The sequence below is a fragment of the Protopterus annectens genome, chromosome 1.part2 (genome assembly GCF_019279795.1).
Source record: "Protopterus annectens isolate FY-2018-M chromosome 1.part2, PAN1.0, whole genome shotgun sequence".
Lineage (NCBI taxonomy): Eukaryota > Metazoa > Chordata > Ceratodontiformes > Protopteridae > Protopterus > Protopterus annectens.
In genome coordinates this window covers 533,118,214-533,130,517 of record NC_056727.1, presented here as the reverse complement: position 1 = coordinate 533,130,517, position 12,304 = coordinate 533,118,214, and the positions used below count along the sequence as shown (strand labels likewise).

Genomic DNA, 12,304 nt, shown 5'->3' with positions numbered 1-12,304 from the left:
TATGTGTAAGCTACATAATCTTAAAAATGCAATACAAAGTAGTACAACAGCATTAGAATGTGTTTTGAAAACATTCACCAAACAGTAAGTTAAGGCTGAAAACTTTCAGAACACAGCTGTTTCTTAACATTCCTGATATTAAATTTAACATGACGGCATAAACATGGTACTTCTTACCAAAACATAAATTACTCAAATCCCAGAAGTCTGAACCCAAAACATATAAAGTCTAAAATAAACTTTTGTTAAAACACTGTAAAACAGAAAAACACAAAACATTCTAATTTTGAACAAACACAGATACCCCCATTATAATGGGGTTACAAAAAATTCACAAAAAACTCATAATTGTTCCCCTCCATGGAAATCTTTAGTAAAAGGCGAAAGCTTTATACGTTCTGAAGGGAAACATAAGCATAAACCATTATGCTTAATGGAATTTAAATAAGAACTGCCAGTTCTATTCATAATGTGAAAACAAAATAATTGGAGTCAGTATTCTAAAATATATACAGATAGTAATAATAGTAATACTGCTGAAGTAGCTCTTCAGCTTTCTGTAACGTATGAACACCTAAAAAAAAAAAAAAAAAAAAAAAAGGCGATGATGTATCACTGCATTCTGGGTATGCAAATTGAAGTTACATCTAAAACTGGGAGAAATTTTTTATCCGTCTTCTAGGCAGAGTCCCTTAGCTATTGATTATAGGTTCATAGGTTCATAGGTTCATACTAGGCTATCTGCCCGAGGGCATTTATAAGCCTAGCCCATAGTTTTGTGGCTTACGCCACCCCTTTAGTTTGGAGAAGCTATGCCCATTATTTTGCTGTGCCTCTGTCGAGCAGTGACACTTAGGTAACCCCTGGGGTGTATCTGCGATCTCCCATCCATTGGTCAAGATTCCTCTTGAACAAGGCCAGCGAGGTGCTCTGCCTCACATAAACTGGGATTTTGTTCCACAGCATAGGGAGTCTTTGGGTGATGAATCTATCCCTCCAGCACATCCTATTAATAACCGTGTCGAGGTTTAAGTCTCCCGCCCTTGTGGCTCTGAGGGATCTAGATTTTTTTAGATGAAGCATGTTCATCAAATCTGGGTTTGACATGGCCTTGTATGTCAGGCATAGGTCACCTCTGAGCAAGCGGTAAGCAACTGAATATAACTGGAGTTCTTTCAGTCAGGCAGCATAAGACAGATTTTTGAGACCCTTTATCCTTTTGGTGAGGAACTTTTGTGGTTTCTCCAGCTGATGCAAGTGTCGGGTCAGATACATTCCGAATGGGGCATTGTACTCGATCATTGGTCTGATGAGTGATGAGTATAGGGAGACTATGACTTCCCTTGATCTAGATGTGAATCCCTTCATGATAAGGTGGGCAATGTAGAAGGTCTTCCTAACTACTTTAGCAATATGAGTGTCGAATGAAAGGCTACTGTCAACCTGGGTTCCCAGGTCCCTAATAACTTCTTCTGTGTTCAGGGGATTGCCACCTATATGGTAGCTAGGGGTAACCTTATTTTTCCCGAAGGGTATGACTATGCATTTCTTGGCATTTAACTTTAGGCCATGGCTCTGGCACCAGTTATCCATTTCTGTGAGACCCTTCTGAAGGATATCTGTGTCGGATGTGTTTTCAACTACGGCGCCCAGTTTGCAGTCATCTGCAAACTTTGTCAGCCATAACCCTCCTGTGTTTGCTTGTACTTCAGAAAAGTAGATGCCAAACAAGAGTGGGCCCAGGACTGAGCCCTGTGGGACACCACTTGTGACAGGCTTTGAGTCTGACATGGCGCCAGCAACTCTGACCCTGTGGGTTCTGTCACTCAGCCAGTTTGCAACCCATCTTGTAATGTATGGGTTTACATTTAAGTTGATGAGATTTCAATGATACCCAAGTGAGGTATTGTATCGAAAGCCTTCGCCAGGTCTAGGTAGGCTGTATGGACTGCCTTTCCCTCGTCAATGGCCTTGGTGACTGTTTCAAAAAGTCAACCAAGTTTAAAAGGCATGATCTGCCTTTGACAAAGCCAAACTGGGTTGGATCCAAAGTCTGCAAATTCCCTATGTCTTTATTTATGAGATCCATTATGATCCTCTCCATGGCTTTGCAGATAAGGCTTGTCAAGCTAATGGGACGGTAATTTCCAGGGTCGGTGGAGGCACCGTCTTTGTGGAGTGGGACCACAGTCGCTGTGCGCCACTCCTGGGTACGTATCCGGAGGTGAGACTAAGATTAAACAGCTGTCCTAACTGTGGGTTTAATTCCTCATTGAGTTCATGGAGCACACAGCCGGGGACACCATCAGGTCCCATGGATGCTGTGTTCTTTGCCTTGGAGGGAGCAGTTCTCACCTGGGCGTTAGAGATGTTTGGGGGGCTACAATCATTTGGTATAGATATCTCTCCTTTAGGGGGGGAGGGGGGGGAGAAGTTTGCACTGAACCTGTCAGCCAGTATGTTGGCAATGTCTGTAGGATCAGTAATCTTCACATCATTTTGAACTAATTCTGAGCATATCTGGGAATTTCCTCCTAGGTTTCTGACATAGCTAAAGAATGTCTTATGGTTGTCTTTAGAGTCCTTAGCTATTTTTTTCTCAAAATTAGCTTTGGATGATTTTATGAGAGCTCTTAGCTTTTTACTTATAGTGATCAGCGGTGTCTTACCTTTTAAGGATTTTGCTCTATCTTGTAGTAGCTTTCTCCTTTTGTTGTAGAGTTTGTTTATGGCTGGGGTCCACCAGACTGGACGCTTGCCTTTGGTACAAAGAGTCTTTGTTTTGCTTGGGATTGTCTGATCCATGCAGCCCTGCAGGTGCTGGTAGAAGGCATTTGTAAGTGATTCAGCGGTTTGAGTAATGTTAACCGCCGGCTCAGGGGCCTTAAAGGAGACCACACTAGTCTTTAGAAGTGTGAAGTCGGCTTTCGAGAAGTTCTTTACTGTGGTCTTTTTCATTTCGGGTGGGGGTGGGATGAGGACCTCCAGCAAGATTAGTTTGTGATCAGATCTCACCAGTGAGGGGTATACTTCCGGCGTTGAACATTGTGCTCCCATGCTCGTGATGATGAGATCAAGTATGTTTTCTCCTCTTGTGGGGATGGTGACTAGTTGTTCCATGGCACTATTTACTAATTATCTTATTCAAACAATACAGTTTTTTCATGCTTCGTGGTATATTCAGAGAGCAGAACATCGCTAGAACTGTGATATAAACTCCATCAGTGCGCAGTCAAAAGATCGGGGTGGGGTTGGGTTGGAGAGGGCTGGTGTTGGAATAAGCCTGTGTAACACCTACAAGGTGACTGCAAAGGCCTCTAGTAAGATTGGTCAGTATGATGTGGGTGGAGAGCGTATTAGCTCATACTAAATTACAGCACTGACTTTATTTTGCATAATCATTAGACGGTAACGTTATGGGTAAGGGAAAACCAAAAGTCAGAGGTCATGCCCAATAACTTTGGCTCATACCTCTCAAGTGTAAGTCCATTGGGAGATGGTAGGTTGAGAGCTATGCTTTGGCTAAAGGGATCTAATCTTTGAACCAAGGAAATCTAACCTGTTCTGCGTGATGAGGCTAAGTTACACAGAGAGAAGGGGTCATCTCCCTGGTACTAGAGATCAGCCTGTTTCGCAGCAGTCCTAGTCCTTTCAGCCAATGAAATGTAGACTGAATTGCAGTGGGATAAAGACCTATCTTTCAGAGTTACAAAGAATTTCCAGAGTATGTAGAAGGTCCCATACTTCTCAACTGCCCCTGATTTTTCAGGGTTGTCCCCGGTTTTGACTCATATAATTGTAACCCGTCCTTCTTAACCACCTTAACACTGGTGACATTTGGAGAAAAGATGGTGAATTACAAAAGTAAATAATGACAATAATTAGAACTATAGCCTTTTACTTGAGAAAATGTATACTGAATCACATTAGCTTATTCTGCCAATATCTCTCGCACCTAACCTCCTTTCCTTCTTCTATCTTTACTCCTAACTGTACATTGATCTAGACCTAACTAGGTCTAGTCTACATTAATACTTTACTAATATGGCTGTTAGAGATTGTACTTGAGGTCTACAGAAGTACAGTGGGTACTACCCTCTGAAGGTATTGTGCAGACAGACATTATTGATGTTGAATGTAATTACTCACTGAGATTTAACCATGTACTAGTTATGATCTTTAATAATTTCTATTATTATTCTGTATCTCAGCTTTTTTTGTTATTGCTCACATCATACTTATTTGTGGAGCTTTTCACCTTGGGGCTCTGCTGAAAAAGGGGTCTGGCTCAGTCGGACTGACCCGGTCAACAAATGTCAAATAAATAAATAAATAAATTTTAAAGTGTCCCTGATTCTTTTGAGATTTGTCCTTAATGATTCACTGAGAGCTATGGAAGGTCCATGTATTTTGGCCTGGTGCCCTCTATGCAGCAATTATGATCTGCTAATGGCAGCAGGTTTCAAATGTCACTGTTTAAATGCACTTATGATCTAGTTTTTCAAGAGATAGATGAAAAGTATGAGCAACTTTAGAATGAGTATTTAGTATGTATAGGTGCTTGTATTTATTTATTAACATTTGCTTACTGGGTTGATCCGAATGGGCATACAAGAACATCCCTTTCAGCAAATGCCTGAGAAGAAAAGCCTCAACAATAAAGCACACAACAAAGAAGTATATCCATATACAACATGGTTACACAAGAAAGAAAAATGGCAATTCTAGTAAGAATATGTGTAAGTTACATAATCTTAAAACATGCACGTATTAAAAAAACACACAAGAGATTATAATACCACAAAGTAGTACAACAATATTGGAATATGTTTTAAAAACATTCACCAAACTACAGTTTATGGAAAGTAAGAAAACAGTGTGAGATACTTTTGAGTATGTAGTCCTCATAAGGCTCAAATTAAATACAATTATATATACAGGACATTAATGTTATTAGGGTAAAGATGATTGTTAGTAGCTGCTTTAGCAGCTGATTGAGCATAATTTGACGCAGCTGTGTAGAGTGTCAGAGAGCTAAGGGAATAAAGATTATTGGGGTCAAGATTAAGGGTACAGCCAGACATACTCGGGCACAATTTGCTGAGTATTGCGTAGAGGAACTGTTTTTTTTTATAGAGTCGCAGCAGGCTATCAACCTGTGGACTATTATAAGCCTAGCCCATAACCAGAAGTCAGAATCAAACTCTGCACCCTTTAACTCTGATGGTAAGACTTTAACCATTAAGCCAACTGTTGTCTCTTGTAGATTATGTTATGTCCACAACTGTCTAAATTAATGCCTCCAATAAAGGGTGCATAGCTTGAAAAACTATGTATTTAGAGGTTTTAGTGGGAACAGCTAAAAGTGATGCATGCATTAAAGTGCTTTGGTGGTGCAACATGTTGGGAGATGTGCCTGTTGGTTAATTACTAGTGAGTTGGGTCAGCAGCAAAAGCACACAAAACAGAATTTTTGCCTGCATTTCTTATCAAGATGAGAAGTTGCAGGTTTACTTAGAAACTGTGCCAAGAAAGATAAGAGATTGTGAAGAAGAAGAAGAAGAAGAAAGGGTCCAGCAAAAATGTAATTAAGGATATAAGGAGAGTCCTTCAGCCAAAGAGGGAGTTAGTCAGGTGTAAAACAGGGCCACAGCTATGTATCCATCAGGAAAACAGTGGAAACCAGTTTGCCCATGTTTCTGTTAATGTTAATAGCAGCGAAACTGAGAAAGGCAGTCATTGTACTGATGTGGGGGAAGACCATGCTGTGGGGAGGGGGGAATAAAAAAGTATTATCAGTGACATACTTGAGAAGCTGTATTTGTATACATATTCAAGGACCCTAGCAAGTGGAGATAGTATGGCAATAGGTATATAGTTGAGAAGTTACTGCCTTTATGAAGTGGTAAGATATGGGATTAGGACTGATACATTTTTTTATGGAGCGGTTGATGGGAAAGGATACAGTGTATGCTGAGACATTGGCAACTAGTTTGATATATTATGCAGGTAGGTTATTTGGGGCTAGAGTTGTAGATGTTAGTTTGAGGAGTAGCTTTTTGATGGTACAAGTGGGAACCATTGTTTTGCCATGAACATTATATGCTGATTTCTTCTTGTTTCAGATTTGTTACACAACACCATTTCCACATGACTCACCTGGATTCCCTATTTCTGTGTTTAGACAGTAGTAACACTTGCCATCCCAGCATGTATCATAATTGTAAATGGAGTTTAAATGGCCACAACCATGTGTTTAGTACACCTTATTCAGCCAATTGTTAACCAAATTGTTTATCATAATCAATAAACAGCCAATTAATATGCTGATTAGTATGCCAGATGTGCACCAGGCAGAATGTTAAGGAAGACTCCCACCACTCCCTTGACCAAGGCAGATTGCAAAGGAGGAGCCACCACAGACCCCAGGAACTATCGACCTATTAGCCTGACAAGCCTGGTCTGCAGGACCATGGAGCGTATCATCATGGAACTCATAAACAAGGACACTGGTAACCTCCAAACTTTGGATGCTACCCAATTCAGATTTGTAAATGGTAGATCATGTCTCCTAAACCTGGTAGACTTCTTTGAAACAGTTACCAAGGACATAGATGAGGGCAAGGTGGTCCACACAGCCTACCTGGACCTTGCTAAAGCCTTCGACACTATCCTCCATTCAGGAATCATAGATAAACTCATCAACCTTAACATAAACCCTTACGACACGAGATGAGTGGCCAACTGGCTCACGGACAGAACCCACACAGTGAGAGTTGCAGACTCCGGATCTGACTCCAAACCAGTGACAAGTGGAGTGCCCCAGGGTTTAGTCTTGGGACCTCTCCTGTTTGGCATATACTTCTCCGAAGTGCAAGCAAACACTGAGGGTCTATGGCTAACCAAGTTTGCAGATGACTGCAAACTGGGTGCCATAATTGATTGCCCTGGCAACGTAGATATCCTGCAAAAGGGCCTCACCGAGACAGACACCTGGTGCCAAAAACATGGCCTCAAGCTAAATGCCAAAAAGTGCATTGTCTTCTCCTTTGGTAAAAACACGGTACCAATGAATTACCACAGAAAGCGTGATAAGAGACCTTGGGACCCAAGTGGATAGTAACCTCTCCTTTGATAAACACATTGCCACAGTGGTCAGAAAATCTTTCTACTTGGCCCACCTAATCACAAAAGAGTTTGCATCTAGAAAAAAGGAAGTCATTGTCTCCCTCTACTCATCACTTATCAGACCCCTTTTTGAGTACAATGCCCTGTTTGGGATGTACCTCACAAGACACCTACAACAACTTGAGAGGCCCCAAATGTACCTCACCGAGAGGATTGCTGGCCTCAAACAGTTGCCCTATGCCGACCGGCTCAAGAAACTCCAACTCTACTCGGTCGCATACCGCTTACTCCGAGGAGACCTCTGTCTGACATACAAAGCAATGTCAAACCTGGAATTGATGGACGTGCTCCACTTAAAGAAATCCCAGTCTCCCCGAGCTACATGCTCTAGGGACCTAAACCTCATCACAACAATAAATAGGACATGCTGGAGGGATAGATTCTTGTCCCAGAGACTTCCCTTGCTCTGGAACAAAATTCCCATTTACATCAAGCAGAGCTCATCATTAGCACTCTTCAAGCAAAACCTTGATAAGTGGATGGGTGATAGGAAATTCACCTCTGGGATCACGTCTGGGGCTCTGCTCGATAGAGGGGCAGGAATTTAACACTACATGGGTGGCAAAAGGCAAGACACTGTTGGCTAGGCTTACTTTGGCCCTCAGGCTGATAGCCTAGTACCTACCTATGAACCTATATCTGGCACCATTATATTCATCGAATAAGAAACAACCACTGCCACAACACCAGTCTTACCAACAAGGTAAAAAGAGAAATCAGAAGTAGACCAAAAGCTCTGGGTAGAAATTTATTGTTCAGCTCTGCAGCTCCAAATACTGTTCAACAGCTCAAAGTTAAAAAAAAACGAAACAAATTCACTGTCCTACGGACCACATTAATCTCAAGCGCTTTCACCCGGGCTCTCCCAGGCTTTGTCAAGATAAATAGCATACAATTCATCTTTCTTATATAGTGCCATAATTAGGTGTAATTACATTCTAATTGAAAGAGCAATTGTATAATTGACAACATATCTCGTTCTTACTAGCTAGCCTCTTAAGGTGGGAGATAGTGCAAATACAAATTACATTACATTTTGAACTATCATACTATAAAAATACACTTTACATCATGTTTAAAACATTTTAAATAATCAATTATCAATTAAGTTATATGATAACTTAAAAACAGTATATAAAATACTTTGTTAATTAATAAAATCATCTACTCACTGCTATAAATGTACTAAAAAATTAATAATGCTTAATACCTTGTGTATCATTTTTTAATAATTAATAATAGGCACCTAGGAGCACATCTTTTTCTATAACTTAGCTCTCCTAAGCCTAAGAACACTACTTATACTAATTGTGTCATTTAATCCAGGAAATTTTGAGGCATTAAGCCTCAGTTGCCATAATAATTCCCTATATTCTAGGGATGTCTCCCAATCCCCTCCTCTAATACTAGGCATAACTTGTTCCAAAACTACAAATTTTAATGACATCTCTTTACAAGTTAAAGAATGCTTATAAAAGGCGTTAGTTAATTTTTTCTTATTTATTTCGTATAGATGTTCATATATACATTTCTTTAATGTTCTTTCGGTTTTGCCAACATAAAAACCTTGGCAATGTTGGCAATAACCTAAATACACTACGCCTTTTGCATTGCAATTAAACCTACCAGGGGAAATAATTTTCAACTTCCTTGATTTCAAATAAACACCTTTGTTGTTAACTAAAAAAGAACATTGCTTACAAGCATTACATCCATAAGTCCCAAATTTTAAATGTGTGTTAATATTTTTATTAATTTGATTCATTTCTAATAAATCTTTTAAATTTTTGTTCCGCCTTCTAACAAAGAAGGGTTTGCTAGGAATAAATTTATTAATATCTTCATTTTTAGTTAAAACGGGCCAATACTTCCGGATAATATTCTCAATCTCCGTACTATTCAAGTTAAATGTGTGGAGAAATGCATCTCCTCTTTCTATACCCTGCTTATTTTCACTGTTAGTACTTGGTTTATTGCTAAAACCTTTTCCTAATAATGGATAATATTGATCTCTTCTTTTTATAGAAATTTAGAAAGAACATTAAAGAAACGTATATATGAACATCTATACGAAATAAATAAGAAAAAATTAACTAACGCCTTTTATAAGCATTCTTTAACTTGTAAAAAGATGTCATTAAAATTTGTAGTTTTGGAACAAGTTCTGCCTAGTATTAGAGGAGGGGATTGGGAGACATCCCTAGAATATAGGGAATTATTATGGCAACTGAGGCTTAATGCCTCAAAATTTCCTGGATTAAATGACACAATTAGTATAAGTAGTGTTCTTAGGCTTAGGAGAGCTAAGTTATAGAAAAAGATGTGCTCCTAGGTGCCTATTATTAATTATTAAAAAATGATACACAAGGTATTAAGCATTATTAATTTTTTAGTACATTTATAGCAGTGAGTAGATGATTTTATTAATTAACAAAGTATTTTATATACTGTTTTTAAGTTATCATATAACTTAATTGATAATTGATTATTTAAAATGTTTTAAACATGATGTAAAGTGTATTTTTATAGTATGATAGTTCAAAATATAATGTAATTTGTATTTGCACTATCTCCCACCTTAAGAGGCTAGCTAGTAAGAACGAGATATGTTGTCAATTATACAATTGCTCTTTCAATTAGAATGTAATTACACCTAATTATGGCACTATATAAGAAAGATGAATTGTATGCTATGTATCTTGACAAAGCCTGGGAGAGCCCAGGTGAAAGCGCTTGAGATTAATGTGGTCCGTAGGACAGTGAATTTGTTTCGTTTTTTAACTTTGAGCTGTTGAACAGTATTTGGAGCTGCAGAGCTGAACAATAAATTTCTACCCAGAGCTTTTGGTCTACTTCTGATTTCTCTTTTTACCATTATATTCATGTCAAGACCAAGTCACTGCTCAAAAGACCACCTGGGCTGCCTTACAATCTGCTGAGAGAGGCTGGCTAAAAAGTCACATATCTCTTCTAGGGCAGTCTATACCTTATGGAAGACTGGAGTGCATTGTTTCCTCTGCTTTCCTTTCCCATTTCTCCTCTAGCATCCCTGCCTTGCACAACAGAAAAGAGGGAACACCTTTTTCATAGGTTCATAGGTAGGTACTAGGCTATCTGCCTGAAGACATTTATAAGTCTAGCCAGAATGTGTTGGCTTTCGCCGCCCCCTTAGATTAGTTCCCTGTGCCTCTGTCCAGCAGAGCCACTGAAGTGATCCCCGGGGTAAACTTTCTGTTTCCCATCCACTTGTCAAGGTTTTTCTTGAAGAGTGTTAGCAAGGAGCTCTGCCTAATGTAGATTGGAATCTTGTTCCAAAGCATGGGAAGTCTCTGGGACAGGAATCTATCCCCCCAGCACGTCATATTTATTGTTGTGGTGAGGTTTAGATCCCTAGATTTGTGGTTTGAGGGGATATGGTTTTCTTTAGGTGGAGCATGTCCATCAATTCTGGGTTGGACATGGTCTTGTATGTCAGGCAGAGATCACCTCTGAGTAGACGGTATGCAACCGAGTACAGCTGGAGTTTCTTCACTCGAGCTGCATAGGGCATCTGTTTGAGGTGAGTGATCCTCTTGGTGAGGTACTTCTGTGGTTTTTCCAGCTGTTGCAGGTGTCTTGTAAGGTACATCCCAAATGGGGCGTTGTACTCTATGATGGGTCTGATGAGTGATGAGTAGTGGGGCACAGTGACCTCTTTTGATCTGGATGCGAACCCTTTTGTCCAAACACATCTGGCCAATTTAGGTATGGGGGTAAATTTGATGCCGCCCACAAATTCTCAATAAATAGCTACATGCCTAAATTTGATAACTGCACTCTGTCCAAATGGTACAGCTCTCTCCACTTAACTTTCAAAAGTTGGTGTGACAAAAACTTGCCCATTAATGGTAACAGGATTTTGTCCATGGTATCGTATAATCTCTTCCTTTTTCTTTTGACTGCTTTTATTGACATGCCATTACACCATTTCAACCTTTGCAGTGCTTCAGACTGTAGCAGCCAAACTCCTATCCATTTCTCTTTTATAATCAACACATTAGATTTTATTCTCTTTCCCATGGTTTTCATGGGCATTGGCCCCATGTAATTTCTCCTACTTGTATTTCTACCACAATCTTTTTAGTCTTGCAGTTAGCAAAGTCATTTAGAGTTTTAAACTGTCAACAAGGTACTCCCAGTGGTACAGAGTTTGATCCCTTCAACTTTCATTTGCCTACTGTGTGACCTTGGGCAAGTCACTTAACCAGACAGTTCTTTGACGTAATTAGGAATTTGGGCTAGGGTCCTTAATGGTTTCCTGAACTACATGCTGAGTAACTAACTACCTATGAACATAAGATGGAGCCCACAACCATTTCGCATGAAATAGCAATTCTTTCATTAATTAATGCCAGCTCATACCCAGTATGCCTACCCACCAGCCAGGGCTGGCCTTAGCTGAAATGGCACCCTAGGCAAAGAACTGCTGTGGTGTCCCTTAAGCCCCACCCACACCATACTCACGCCACACTCCTATTTGAGCAACGCCGACAGATTGGTCATTCCCACAAAACCCACTCCAGTTCTTTCAATGTTTAAATGCATTAAAAAACAGTCATACTGTGACAACTTAAAACTGCAATTGAAGGCTGAATGCTCCTTAATAAACCTGCTCGATCTGTTGCTAGTGCAGGGTTTCTCTACAGTCATGAAAGACTGTATTAACTTTTTTGCAAGGTAGAAGTTCTCATTTGGTGTAGTGTAGCATCAACTCTACATTAACACATTACTATATACCTTGATGTGCTTCATGCTCTTCACAGGTCAACCATCAAGTCCACATACTTCAAAGACAGCTACACATTGTGATGTGGTGGTGCTGCAGCTGTATGCTAACCCAGAGGCCAAAAAGGAAAGCAGTGTTACTACTACAGTGACTGCTGTCTTGAACTTTGCATACAACTTACCAATAGCCAGCAGATTTCTCAGAATTGTATTGGCAGTGTTTCTTATCCATTATGGGTTACAGATAGATGTGGTACCTTTAACCTCAGCTGAAAACAGTACACTGCTGTTCTATAAAACTATCAGGTCCACTCAAGTAATTTGAAGACATATTTAAGACGAGAGACATTGT

At 39.8% G+C, this 12,304-nt stretch overlaps 1 non-coding gene across 1 annotated transcript; it reads right to left on the bottom strand.

The window, feature by feature from the left end:
- Positions 1–301: 301 nt before the first annotated feature.
- Positions 302–418, bottom strand: LOC122792532. The gene has a single exon (XR_006363350.1). It is a non-coding gene; the product is annotated as a U5 spliceosomal RNA (small nuclear RNA).
- Between the last annotated feature and the right edge of the window lie 11,886 nt (positions 419–12,304).